Consider the following 15,272-nt stretch of genomic DNA (forward strand, 5'->3'; position numbering starts at 1 on the left):
AAGAGGAAAATAAAAAGCTGTGACTGCTAGACACATAGGGATGCTTTTAAGATATTTTATTTGTTTTGTAATCTGTCAATCGTGGTTTGACGATAGATGAGACCAAATCTACCATGGGGACAAGCTTGTGTTCTTTAAATTGGAGAAAAATGAGAGATTTCTAGAAAAAGTTAATTGTGGGTAATTTACTCCTGGAACTAAAAGAAGAATATATCAAAAACCTTTGAATGTTGAGCTTAATCTACTTGAAGTATTTTGTGGAAGATGACTTTATGGTGAGGCCAAGGAACTGAGATCTATCTGAAAAACCATGAATATTACCTGTATTTAAGTTCTTTTTAGCTTATAAAGTCAGAGATTTATGTAAAGATATTGCTACTGGTAGATGGCTATGTGCTATTAAGCAGATAAAGTACTGGCATCCCCCATCTTTCACGTTGATCCCAGGGGAATAGTTTTTCATTTTAAGTGGCAAAAGATCAGGGAATTGCACATAAAATATAGAATGTAATCTTTTTTTTCTGTTTTTATTACAGAAAAAAATACATTCTGCTACTAATTTTAAAATGACGCAAGGTTTCATGAAAGAGGACTTTAAATGATGAATTTAACACATAAACGTTATTCGTGCTTCTCGGTTTGGTCTTTCAGTGTACTTTGGGCTCTTGGCCGTCACTGAAACTACTGATAAACTGGTGCAATGATGAGCTGGATGGTTTTAAACGCGCTCTGCAGACTCGGTGCCCCATGCCAGTTTGGGATGGTGCCTGAATACTTTCATATCTTCTTTTTTTCTACTTAAAAATGTATTTAATTACATTAGATGTGGTAAGTATTTTTTATTTTTTTGAACCACACATTTTTCATAAACTTAAAATGTTTATTGCAAAAAAATTAAGTAAACCCCCCCGCCCCAAAAAAAGTATCCCTTTCATTTTTTTTATTGATCTTTTTAGAAAAAACAACATATAATGATAACATGGATACATGTAATCAAAGACATGCATTATACATTATACATTGTCCCCCTTTTTTTTAACACACAAAACCTAACTAAGGAACAGAGTCTCTGTAGCGTTAAATAATAAATAAACAGATGAGCAAGAAATGATCAATGGAGGAAAAGTAATGGATGAGCAAATGTTAAAAAAAGTATCCCTTTAAAAATATAAAAATATTCACTAAAATCTCCAACGATCAGATTTCTTTTTTCTTTTTTACGTTTTCTCTAGTACCCACGTGATCCAGTGATTGTGAGCATCTGTTGGAACAATTTAAATAGATGTGCTCGTGGGAAATTTGACTGTCTGACCGCACTGTGAATGTCATATTTTGATAAATATTGTTAAAAAAATGGGTCTGAACTTACTGGAATCATGTTGCTTTGACTAGAGAAACCGGTAGCAGCCTGCGTGTGTTAAACCCTCACTGGACATTATGGTTTTATCTGTTTCACATCTATTTAACTTGGCTGCAAAAAAAAAAAAATCTTTCAAAGCATACTGAAGAGCAACTGATTGAAGCTGCTACACCTGTGGACGGCCGCACGCTGTTGGCAGCCGTGCGGTGAACTGAAGTGTGATATTCACTAGTGTGTGAGAGAGATGTGAGGTGTGGCATGCTGGAACAATGTATTTTCCACATCCCTCCAAACATCAAAATCCCAGAACTGAGAACCTAATAACTACCAAAGAAATCTGATATTCACAGAGTTAAACATTTTGCAGCCCTAAAATCAAAGTTTAAACGTTTGTTGATGCTGACTGAGAAAATTGGGCCTTTTCCGTTGGTAGAAAGTTGGGCAAATCTCTTCTTCTTAGTTCACCCATTCATTTTCAAAAAAATATTTCCTCCAATTCGGGAGTTTTAATTATTTCTTTTCATAAAAAAAATATACATATTTTTTTCCTCTTAAGTTTAAAGAAAATGTAACTTCTGTCTATTAAGGGCTGTGGAGCTGATGCCCAACTACGCTGGCAGTAGGGATGGGCGGTATGGACTAAAAAATGTATCACGAGCATTTCTGGCATTTATCCCGATAACGATAAAAATGACGATTTAAAAAAACCTAAACTAACTAAACTACACCAACTAAATTTAATTAATAAAAACCAATTAAATTAGTACTTCTGTACTGCAAAACTGGGATTCTTTCTTTCTTTCTTTCTTTCTTTCTTTCTTTTCTTTCTTTCTTTCTTTCTTTCTTTCTTTCTTTCTTTCTTTCTTTCTTTCTTTTCTTTCTTTCTTTCTTTCTTTCTTTCTTTCTTTCTTTCTTTCTTTCTTTCTTTCTTTCTTTCTTTCTTTCTTTCTTTCAGCCTTTCTTTCAGCCTTTCTTTCTTTCTTTCTTTCTTTCTTTCTTTCTTTCTTTCTTTCTTTCTTTCTTTCTTTCTTTCTTTCTTTCTTTCTTTCTTTCTTTCTTTCTTTCTTTCTTTCTTTCTTTCTTTCTCGCTAATTCCTTCCTTCCATAAATCAGCTTTACCACAAAAACATCATCAACGGGAATTTATTGTTTTACAGCGAGATACAAATTCTTACCGTGGGGAATTTTTTTGACGGTATATCGTGAACGGTAAAATATCGCCCATTCAGAGCTGGCCGGTGACTGAGGCTGAGACCAGGTACTGCAGAATACTCACGGTATTCGGGTGTTGCATCGCAACCCGTTCCACAAGAATTCAATGGTAGATTTTCTGAAAACTGACAGCTCAACAGTAAGGAGACCTGTTCATCTTAGCATCAACTCCAGGGGGAAAACACGTGCAACAATCAGCCATCTGCATCGAGTGTCTTTGGAAATGAAGACGGTAATTAAGAGATTTTTTAAGATGGGAACATGAAACTGATGAGAGAAAAGCTCTTCAGTGTAACGATATGTGTACTGTTCCGTGATTGCAAAAATAATTTCTTACCCGTGCATCTTTCTATTCTCGTTTGTGAATACTCGTAAGCAGAGAAAAATAGATTATTTGAACTGAATAAGAAATGTAAATGTTTATCCTCTTTCAACCTGTGCCTGGTAAATCGGTAAAAAAGTTCAGGTTCAGAACCGTCTGGACTTGGAGGACTCCTGCTGAACACCGATGCCGTACCTCTGTGGCTGTTGAGGCCTTAGCAACCGGGACAAATAAAAGGCCGTGGCGTTTTAGGGATTAGCGCGGGTAATGATGGCTGATGCTGGTGATACTAGCGTGTAACTGCGGAGAGAGAAGACCGACAGCGCCATTATTTCTCTCTCCTTGCAGCCATGTTTGTCAAACCACGAAACAGACGAGAGGGTTTTGTGCTCCCTTTTTCCCTTCCTCTCTCTCTCCCTGTTTTCTACCTCTTTCTGTTTTTCTCTCTCCAGCTCTCTTCCCCTCCCCCTATTTCTGTTCCTCCTCTCTCCCTCTTTCATTCTCCCTCCCTCCATGTCTATTTTTTTCTCTTGCTTCCATCATGTTTTACCCCTCACTCTCCTCCCTTCCTCCTTTCCTCTTTCTCTTCCTCTCCCTCACATTGCACATTACCCCTCCCTCTCTCTCTGTCTTTCTCACATCGCTCCCTGTCTCACCTCTTTTTTTTCTCTTTTCCCCCCGTCTCACTCTCTTTTTCTCTTGCTCACTCTACATCCACCCATCCCCCACTGCTGCCTCTCATTTTTTCTCCCTTTCTCTCTCACTCCTCCATTTTGCTCACCCTCTCCCCCCTCCCATCCAGCTCTTTATCTCCTCCTCTCCCTCCCCCCTTCAATCCCTCTTTCATTCCATGCAATCATCTGTTTTCTCCCTCCCTCCCTCTCTTCTCTCTGGTCCCTCTGTTATGCCCCCATTTTCTTTTCTGCCATTTCCCTCTCTCTCTCTCTTTCATCCATGTTCTCTCTATCATGGTGTTTACCGTACTTCTCCCTCACATTTACCATACAAACTTTATTAAAGAATAGTTTTCTACTAGAAAACAGCAATAATACTCGAGCCTGTTTCCAGAATAAGAACCTGCTCAGTCTCTCGTCCCATTAAACCAAATATAAATGTCCAGCTCCTCCAGTGTGCCCTCAAGCAGGTGGTTTATCCAAAACATGGTGTTGCTTTGTTTTACATCCGTTCAACAAGTGGCTAACTTGCTGGACTGAGATGATGAAAACATAAGGTCCCTGCTGTTTTTCCTCACATCACACTCTGCTGAGTGAAAGTAAAGCACTTGAAAACACCACAAAGACAATAGACAAGTGCCGGTAAATTGGTCTTGCTCAAGAAAAAACATATCAGGCTCAGTCATTAGGCCGAACAGCCAATCACAACGATCTCTCTTACTGAATGACGCGATACCAGTTCTTGAGACGTTCACAGACGTCTATGATGTTTTCAGCAGCTGATTGTCGGCTTGCCCCCACCAACCAAGCCGACTAGATGCACCAGGTTCTTGGTGGATGTACCAGGAACCTGCCTCACCTCTCGTGTTTAGAGAGTTAACTGAACTAGGGCTGGGGATCGATTCAAATGTCAAGAATCGATTCGATTCCGATTCTTAAGATTCAGAATCGATTATCAAGATTTGATTCGATTCCGATATTGATTTGGGTTAGTGTTATTAAAACTGTTTTTTGAGCTGTTGCATGAATTATATGACTGTAGTTCTGCAAAATATTACTACTAGTATTATATTGAGATTCAACAGCAAGTATTGGCAGCTAATGATGCCGTAAGGACCAATCAGCTCCCAGAATGCTGATAGAACTGCTTTCAGAAACATCATGTGGGTCAGAATTACCAAACAGATCCAGGGAGGAAACAGAGACGGATGAAATCGGTTTTATTTTTTCCCACATTCCGTTTTTATTTGTTCCATTTTCGGTCTATTTTGGTTTAAAATTTTTGAGCATTTGGTTTTTAGCATTTTTTGCAAATGTAACCCCAAGACAGTATATAAAGTAATGAAATATAGACAATTTATGCAATTATAACCTAACACTTTAATGGTTTCATACCTTTAAACATATTTAAAGGCAAAAACATGGCACCAGTTATTCTCATGTCCAACAAAACATTCCTTTTTTGGGGATAAACAAAAAAATAACCAAAAGTTGTAATGTAATGATGAAAAAAAATACATAAATAAATAAAAAAATAAATAATAAATAAAAATCGATCTTTAGACATGTGAATCGATTTTTAGGAATTAATATGAGAATCGATTTAGAATTGGGAAATCGATTTTTTCAACACAGGCCCTAAACTGAACGGCTTGTGCTGCACAGCTATAAGGTGCCACCAGTCATTGATGGTCTACCCAGGTTTTACTGCATGTAAAAGGCTCCTGTTTTGGCTAAGTGTAACACGATGCTTTAGTTCAATATTTTACTGCTCAAAAGAAAGAAGGGTGGGGAGAGACAGAGAGAGAGAGAGAGACTTTTTGCCCCACTACAGATAGTACTCATTGGATCAGCTGATTGTCAGTGTCGCTCTGTAATACCACAGACAATGTACTGCTTAAAAGTTGGATGTAGCCGCACCATCAGAAGCCTCATACTAGCTAGGAATTTCTGTGACTGCATTTACATGCATCAATAACCCTTTTAAACCCGGATATTGGCAATAACCCGAATTTGCACGGCCATGTAAACACCAATAACCCCTTTGAATAACCCAAATTTGCTCATATTCGGGTTTTTAAAAACCTGAATATGACCCCTGGGTTACTCCTTTTAAAACCCGAATATTCGGTCATGTAAACGCCAAACGGAATATCCCCATCAAACGGAACAGGAATTTGTTTTCTGCGCATGCTCTGTTCGCAAAGGAATCCTGGTCTTTTGAGTCCAGGAAGTTCTTATAAACACGGGGAAACGCAAGACCACGCCACACTTTTGGAGTGAGGAGGAGACTAATCATTTTATAAATGTAATGAAAGATATGAACATTTCTGCATTTGTAGACGGTAGAAAGTACCGGGATAGCGAGATTTACAAGAAGGTGAGCGAAAAGTTCAGCGAAGCAGCATTTGTTTTGAATTTGGATACAGGAAGAAGAAGCGGAAATTACGATAATTGCGTCATGATGTTCTCCGCGCGTCACTGGTTTGATCGAGATATCCCGAATGATTAATTACCATGTAAACAGGGATAACCCTGTTTTCTCACGCATGTAAACGGAATATTCCGAATGTTTCAGTAACTGGAATATTAGCAATAACCCAAATTTTGACTGCATGTAAACGTAGTCAGTGAAGAGCAAAGCCACATAGAGGATTCTGTCATAAAATATTAGGTATTTAAAATCTGACCATAAATCCGTAAATTTGGTGGCAACCGACCTTGTCATCTATGTGTCTAGGTGAGCATCCTGGTGGTTTTCTGTAAAATTTTACAAAGCACATGGAATAAGTCTGACCTTATCAGTTGAGACTCATTTTCTCTTTCAAATTAAAGGACATACTTGTACGTACGTATGTACATAGTATGGCTTGAATTGCTTGTTCAGAGAAATCTGATGGATCTTTCCTTTTCTGTGACTTTACTAGTTGTTTGTTATTTTTTACCGTTTCATCCAAATGACTGAACAAACATTGCGTAAAGGTGTTTGAGATGCAGCTCTTGTTCTCTGATTATACATTTTTAACTGCTCCCGTCCCCTGTGTCTTGTCCAAGGCAATGGAGTGTGCTTCTTCACTTGATGTGAATTCCTATTGACTCAGGCAGACTCTTCTCAAAACCCGTTTTCCATGTTGTTGTTTATTTTTATATCTTTGGCTCCATTTCTGATGTGTTTTTTGCAAAAGCAGATGCAGACAAATGTTTTAAATGAACACTGTGTTTAACATATCTGGTACATATTTTTAGGCTTCAGGCAATTAGGGAGGCACAACTTCATTTTTTTTTGTTATTTATAAGTCTGAATATCACCACTGATTTTATCCATCTATGGATGATTCGCTGATTTTATAAAATTCTTTTGCATTTAGGCCTGAGCTTTTCTTCGTGTAGCCGGGGCCAAAGTTTGCTGTTGTTATTTTTGTATGGAAAAGAACCAGGTTACATATTATGACACAACACTGACACATTTAATTGCTGTCATATCAGCAAAAAGCAGTCCGTGTTTGAAAGGAGCTTACATGTTGGAGAGACGGGACACATCTTGTCCATTTCTTTAAAGAACCTGCTTGCTTTTCCAGGGAGTCTTTGATCTTCCCTGTAGTTTATTCTGAATATTCTTTGGAAAATAACAGCGGAGGGAGATGGATGATGTTCTCCCGTGATCACATTATTTTTTGCTAGACTAGGTGTCTTCATATTGATGTCTTGACGTAATACCTTGCAACTTGATGTATTCATATTGCCAGACAGTCTGGGTTTTTAAACTTTTTTGCCAACAGCATTCAGTGTTTTTGATTATTTCATTTCAATGTCTCTAAATACCATTGAAACTCTTGTGCGAGCAACGATTGTGATTGGTGTTCTAGGCAAGACGGAAGAGAGCACATTCAAACTCCCACTGCCAGTATCATTCAACAGCAGTGAAATCTAAGGAAAAATGACCTAATTTGGCATATACCGCTGCTTTGAGTCCATGCCCGTGCTTTAAAACTCTGTTTCCTAGTAGATGTATCTTAGACGAGTTCGACTGTGCTGTCACTGACTACCTTTTTGTTTGTTGTAAAGTTATAATTGCTTTTGTTGGTCAACTTCTCATCCATCTCCTGATGCAAGTGTCTGCGAGGGCGACAGGTCGAACCAGTAAAACTGTTTGTGCTCCTATGTAATTAGTTTTCCTGACAAAGAGCTAATTCTGAAGCTCTCACACTTCGGCCACAGTCTCTGGAGTAGTGATGGCTCTGTTTCAAAAAAGGATGTCTGGATTGCATGTGAAAACGTACTCAAAAAAGTGTAGATAAAAGTGTAGCTATTGCCTGTTGGTATGCTTTGGAAGTGGGGCTTTTAAGGGGGGTCAGAAAGGAAATTGACGCACCTTCTGCTCTTTTTTCTTTGTTAATTTTGAAAATCTTGCTAATTTTTACCGGGCTTTCCAGCATTTAATTTTTTTTGTATGTTATGTAAAGCACTTTGGTTCACCTTGAGGTCGATGTAAGGTGCTATACAAATAAAGTTTACATTACATTACATTACATTTACCAACCTTTAACAGTTATGGACGAGGAGCACAGTACCTCCAGTGAAGATGGATGTCAAAAAATATTCCACAACTCGCCTAATTTACATGACGCAGACAATTCGGGCAGGGGTTGTTTTTGCTGCTGCATTATGTACATCCAGTCTGCACGCGGGTATGCTTCAATAAACAAGTCATTTGCCCTCCCGTGTTTACATACATACAAGAAGAGAGGGAAAAAGGAATAGCCTAGTCAAGCTTTGGTCGTAGCTTTACGTAACTGTGCATGTGATGGAGTGACAGAATGATGTTCAAAGCCTACTAGGGATGGGCGATATTTTACCGTTCACGATATACCGTCAATAATTTGTATTAAGAATTTGTCATCTCGCGGTAAAAACGATAAATTCCCAGGAAGCCCAGCAGGAAGGAAGGAAGGAAGCAGGAAGGAGGAAATGAGCCAGAAAGAAAGAAAGATAGATAGATAGATAGATAGATAGATAGATAGATAGATAGATAGATAGATAGATATGAGCCAGAAAGAAATAAAGAGAAATAAATGAGCCAGAAAGAAATAAATGAGCCAGAAAGAAAGAAAGAAAGAAAGAAGCCTGAAAGAAAAAGAAAGAAAGAAAGAAAGAAGCCTGAAAGAAAGAAAGAAAGAAAGAAAGAAAGAAAGAAAGAAAGAAAGAAATGAGCCAAGAAAGAAAGAAAGAAAGAAGCCTGAAAGAATGAAAGAAAAAGAAAGAAAGAAAGAAAGAAAGAAAGAAGCCTGAAAGAAAGAAAGAAAGAAAGAAAGAAAGAAAGAAAGAAAGAAAGAAAGAAAGAAATGAGCCAAGAAAGAAAGAAAGAAGCCTGAAAGAAAGAAAGAAGCCTGAAAGAAAAAGAAAGAAAGAAAGAAGGCTGAAAGAAAAAGAAAGAAAGAAAGAAAGAAGAAAAGATAAATTCCCATTGATTAGGTTTTTGTGTAACAAACATGGTGGAAGGCGGATCTGAAAGTGAGATAGATTTATAGTTAAAAAGGTGGAGTTGAATTGGTATTTTTTTTATCGTCAGTTTTATTGTTATCAGGATAAATGCCAGAAATTATCGTGATGCATTTTTTTGTCCATACCGCCCATCTCTAAAGCCGGCCCACTCTGTCACACGGGGCCTCGGTCGTTTCGACCGCGCACATCCAGGTTTGTTTGGAAAGCTGCTTGTGTGGACTGTATTGTTTGCTTTTCCAAATATCTCGGTTGTGAAAAGAGTTGACATTCTTCTAGTTTAAACAGAAGTTGAACCCCTTGGCACGCTATCGAACAACACTGAAAATCATCTATTCAGTTTCCTGTTTATGGGAACGGGTTGTTTGTTAAACCAATAATGGGTTAATAAAAAAAAAAGGTGACCTGTGCAAAAGAGACTAAAAAACCCACATTGTCTGCTTTTATTTTTATATTTTTTAAATCTATTTTTCATCCTCAGTCAGGTGCTCTCTCACCGTTCTGTATTTTCTTCTAGATAAGGATTTGGTTGTTCATAGTCAACGCAGGGCTTTACTTCACATTGCTTTTAAAACTAGAATCAAGTCGGTGTGTTATTGCTGAAGTCTTGCTTTCTGTCAGGGAAGGATGTGATTAATATTGAAGAAAAATTGTCCTGTTACACAGAAATGGATGTAGTGTCATTAATGTTGTACAGAGGAGGATGATGTTGTTGTTGTTGAGAGAACTGATCTCCACCATCCACTGCTTTGGCTCATACACTCATTAATAATACAGACCAGTGTGTACAGATAACAATCAACTTTTCATTCATTTGTGGTGTTGGCTTCTAGTAATTTAACAGTAAATTGCTGATAAAGACACAAGGCTCGTGTTTGTTCTGGAGATAAAACAAGTTGTTGGAATTTAATTATTTTACTGTCAGAATTGTCATTATTCATGATATTATTTGATATTTGCTCACGTGATCCAGTGATTGATGCAGATTTTGGACGATTGATTTTTGTTTTCTCTCTTTCTTTCCTCCAGAATGGAGATATGAGAGGATGTAAATGTCTACACTTGACAGACTGCACATTGATATTTAACCTGCCAGCTCCTCGGTGCAAAATAACAGAACGTCCCCTGGGGGTACAGAACCACAAATTGTCAGGAGAATACTCTCTCAGTGAGAATCCGTGCCGGTAGCAGTTGCTGCTTCATGGCATGTTTTTTATTTTCTCACTTGCCTGCAGTTCAGTTCAATTCAGCTTCATTTACATCGGCCTGATTCACAACAAAGGTCATCTCAAGGCTCTTCGAGAATCCAATTCCTTAAAAATGAGTCCAATTAATACAAAGCCAATAGAAAAAAAGAATAATAATGATGATTATGAGGGAGCTGATTATGACTTAAGACTTTACTTCCATACATTCTCCAACCTGAACTGTGGAAAATGAAATCTGCCCTTTTGATAGGAAGAAGGAAAAAAATCCAGTACATTCAAGTCTGTGTAGTATTAATATCAACTCAGAAACGATCATAATTACAGATAAGCCGGTTGCCTTGTCTGCATTCTTCAATGTCGCCCTATGCAGCGACGGGCACAGCACGCTTTCTCCATCACGACTTAACGTCCGGCGCGTTCTGCCCAGACACCGCTCTGGTTCCTCGCAGTGAAAATGCATCATAGATGGACCGTTTGTGTCGTTCACGTGCAACTACTCAGTGCACGAAGAAGCACATAATTAAATTAATAGTTAATCAAAATCAAAGATTATTCCAGTTTTGCCTGTTCGCTTCATAGTTCATAACAGCATTATACAGCATGTCGAATGGGGGGTTTGTCCGTTAAGGACGTTTCAGTTTCATCCTTTTGCAGGATATGCGTGAACTAGGGATGGGCGGTATGGACTAAAAAATGTATCACAATAATTTCTGGCATTTATCCCGATAACGATAAAAATGACGATTAAAAAAAATACCAATTCAACTCCACCTTTGTAACTATAAATCTATCACCACATTCAGTCTTTGGAGCCAAATCACTGCTCTAAAAGATACTAAATACTACTAAACTTCTTTCTTTCTTTCTTTCTTTCTTTCTTTCTTTCTTTCTTTCTTTCTTTCTTTCTTTCTTTCTTTTCTTTCTTTCTTTCTTTCTTTCTTTCTTTCTTTCTTTCTTTCTTTCTTTCTTTCTTTCTTTCTTTCTTTCTTTCTTTCTTTCTTTCTTTCTTTCTTTCTTTCTTTCTTTCTTTCTTTCTTTCTTTCTTTCTTTCTTTCTTGCTCGTAGCTTTCTTTCTTTCTGGCTCATAGCTTTCTTTCTTTCTGGCTCATAGCTTTCTTTCTTTCTGGCTCATAGCTTTCTTTCTTTCTTTCTTTCTGGCTCATAGCTTTCTTTCTTTCTTTCTTTCTTTCTGGCTCATAGCTTTCTTTCTTTCTTTCTTTCTTTCTTTCTGGCTCATAGCTTTCTTTCTTTCTTTCTTTCTTTCTTTCTGGCTCATAGCTTTCTTTCTTTCTTTCTTTCTTTCTTTCTTTCTTTCTGGCTCATAGCTTTCTTTCTTTCTTTCTTTCTTGCTCATATATTTCTTTCTTTCTTTCTTTCTTTTAGGCTCCTTTCTTTCTTTCTTTCTTTCTTTCTTTCTTTCTTTCTTTCTTTCTTTGTTTCTGGCTCATAGCTTTCTTTCTTTCTTTCTTTCTTTCTTTCTTTCTGGCTCATAGCTTGCTTTCTTTCTTTCTTTCTTTCTTTCTTTCTTTCTTTCTTTCTGGCTCATAGCTTTCTTTCTTCCTTTCTTTCTTTCTTTCTTTCTTTCTTTTAGGCTCCTTCCTTCCTTCCTTCTTTCACGCACACGTACGTTGTGCGTCGATTTAACACAGAAACATAAATCAGCTTCACACAAAAACGTCATCAACGGGAATTTATCGTTTTTACCGTGAGATACAAATTCTTACCGTGGGGAATTTTTTTGACGGTTTATCGTGAACGGTAAAATATCGCCCATTCCTAGCGTGAACTTTGTGGGCTCTGAGGCCGATGTTGGTGGTATCTATCTCACCGCTCCGCCGCAGTTCTGCTCACTTTCCTGGAGTTTTCCTGATGTCTCGATGGCAGATCTGAAAGTTCTTCCCAATAAACCCCCAGTGTTTACTAATATATCAGTCAAGCACTCGTTTAGTGAGCGCGTGTGTGATTGAGATAAGGGGGAGTGTGATGCTCCATTCAGAGAAGGAAAATAGCTTTGTTCTCTCCGTTTCCTCTCATTTTGTCTTTTTCTTCCCGTCATCCATCAACCAATTCTTCTTTTACCGCATTCTGCTCCCATCCCCCTCTCTCTCTCTCCCTCTCTCTCCGTCTCTCCCCTCCCTTCTTTCTTTTGAGTATTCTTTCCATCCACTCTCACTTCCCTTCTCTCTCTCTCTCTCTCTTTCTTATATTTGCTCATCTCCTTCTCAGTCACTTCCCATCTCTTTAGTTTCTTTCTCCTTTTCTCTTCTTCCTCCTCTCCTTTTCCCACACTTGGATCTGAATGTGAGCCTGAACCAACCTCGCCACACTTTTCCATATTCATAAACCACGTTGATAAACGAGAGAGAGGTGCAGAGAGGAAGAGATGCACAGATGAAACAGAAAAGGACTGTGCAGTAGATGAAGGAGGTGAGACAGACGGGGATAGGCAGAAACAAAGACGAAGAATGACAGACAGAGACGGAAGAGAGGAGGGTGAGTGAGACGGGAGGCAGCCGGCTGGATCCACGATGTCGTACAGATACCATGTTGACTTTATTTTTTATTGTAGTTTGTGTGACTTTAAGGCGAATCGGTTCACCCATGATCAGAAAATGAAGAACCTTTTGCATCGCTGATAAGAAGAGTGTTTGTCTCTTAACCCGCCGGCCACATCTTGGTGGAAGAGCACTTTGTTTGCTTGTTTGTGTGTGCTGTGTTTGTGCTGGTGGTACCAGAGTCACTACCAAACTGTGCTGAGGAAGGAGGAGGAGAAGGAGGGCGATGTTGGCCCCGCCTCCCCCGGTCCCTCACATATAAGTAGGTGGAGAAGGTAGCCTATTCCCTCACCACACACTTGCAGAAGAATGAGATCCTTAAAGCACCTGAAACCTCACAGCAGGAGGAGCGTGGTGAGTTGATCGGCTCTCGCTCGTGGCATGTTACGGTAGTTTATTGAGATGACGGACAGCGTGAGTTTGATCCCAGGGAAGTGGAAAGGTAGGGAGAGGTCTGTCTTGAGCCTTTTTAGATTTTTCTGTTTTTGTAAAGTTGCTTTTGGTGTATTTCTTATTTGTCCCACATAAGGGATTGTCTCTGAGCTCATCTGAACTCTTCCTCATCCGTCTCCTTTTCTCAGACTTGTTCATTTCACCTCCAATTTTTCATTTAGTCTGGCTTTCAATTTGGCATTTTCTTTCCTCCCTGTCTCCAGGTTACTCGTTGCCTCTCTCTCTCTCTCCCTCCCTCCCCTCCTTCTTTCTGTCTCTGCATATCTTTCTTTCTTCCTTCCTCTTGCTCTCTTTTGCCCGCTACCTCACACTCACCCTGTCACTCTTCCACTCCTCCCTCCCTCCCTCGCTCTGTCTCCCAGCTTTCCTCCTTCCTTCCTGCCCACCTCCCTCTCTCCTTATCTCTCCTTCATTCTCTCTCTACCTTCATTTTCTTTTTCCTTTTTCCCTCTCCCCTCCTCCTCTCCTCTAGACTCTCGTCTGCTCTCGACTCTCCCTCCCTCGCTGCTTTAATTCCTCTCCCTTTTCTGTTTCCTCAGCTCTCCACTGTTCTTGTCCTCTCTCATGCCTTTCCATTTGTTTTTCTTCTTCATTTCTTAATCTCGTTCAGTTTTCGGTCTCCTTTTTCCACTCTTGCACTTTAATGGGTGTGGAAATCAGTCGTCCATCTAATCCCCCTCACACACACACACACACACACACACACACACACACACACACACACACACACACACACGAGCAGTGCCTGGTTGGATACTGGACCAGGATCCTGTCTTTGGTAGGTCCTGTGTTTGTCTCAGGCCCCTGATCTCGAGGCTTCAGGTCGGCCGTCACTCAGGTCGACTTCTTCTGCTAAAAAGCTCAATTTGGGAATAGGTTTGTGTTTGTGGGAGGAAATGTCTGTTTTTCTTTCCTGCAGTGAAATAAATGGTTAATCACAATCGAAAACCCTTTCTTAACTTTCGAATAGAATACTTTATTGTCAATGTACCAGAGTACAGTGAGATCCATTTCTCAATGGAGACAAAAAATCCTGATGAGTTTTAAATCTATTTTTCTTGATCAGCTCATTTTAGATGAACAATCTCATTGGAGAACAGCATGAAGTAGTTTAGCTGAGACCAAATTATAATCAGAACTCTTTCAACTTGTTGTTTGCAGTTTATCGTATTGAATGATGCAGACTGAATTCCTAACTTGCAAAGTGTTTGTAACTGTCAGCTTTTAGACCCCGTACACACGTAGCCGGGTATCTGCTAAACCGGAGATATTTTCCTACGTTTTGACCTGTCATCCATGAAAACGCAAATAAACGAATGTTTAAAAAAACTCCGGGCAAAGTGAAGGTTTTTGAAAACTCCGTTTATGTAGATGCGTGTAGACCTGGTGTAGACAGAGACAACCGGAGTTTCGCGTTTTCGAACGTCACATTATGCTCCAAAACAACAACAAATCTGCTCTGACGTGCGACCTTTGTTCACTACAGAACTACAGATGATCCAGCATCTGTTCTCCAAGCTATTTATTAAATAAATGGTCTCTGGTCTTGACCACCGTTTACTGCGTTACACCGACACAGAGCCTACGCCGTAGGGTACGCGGTGACGCGCACCGTACGCCGTACCCTACGGCGTAGGGCTGCGTCGATAACGCGGCAGCTCCGTGGCGGGACACGGGGGGGACTCGGGCTCGTTACCGAGAGACGCGCCGCGGCGCAGCTTCCCTGGGAGCCGCAGATGATCTACAGGTTTAGAATGCTTATGAATGTGGTCGAAAACGCAGATCTTCGGTTATGTGTGGAAGGGGTTTCTTTTAAAAACCATGTACGGTAATGTGGATACAAATAATTTTATAAACGGAGGGGGGGAAATATTCGGTTTTAAAAATACCCGGCTATGTGTGGATGGGGTCTTAGTCTATTTTGGTCATAACTGACTTGAGAAACCTTAAATAAAATGCTGATATCTTGACCGTGTGTTCTTTTCTCTC

The 15,272-nt window shown here is 39.4% G+C and overlaps 1 protein-coding gene across 2 annotated transcripts in view; it reads left to right on the forward strand.

The window, feature by feature from the left end:
• The window catches only part of znf710b (zinc finger protein 710b), a 33,560-nt gene that overhangs the window by 5,351 nt on the left and 12,937 nt on the right, over positions 1–15,272 (forward strand). The window lies entirely within an intron of this gene.

Source organism: Cololabis saira, chromosome 2 (assembly GCF_033807715.1).
Source record: "Cololabis saira isolate AMF1-May2022 chromosome 2, fColSai1.1, whole genome shotgun sequence".
NCBI lineage: Eukaryota > Metazoa > Chordata > Actinopteri > Beloniformes > Belonidae > Cololabis > Cololabis saira.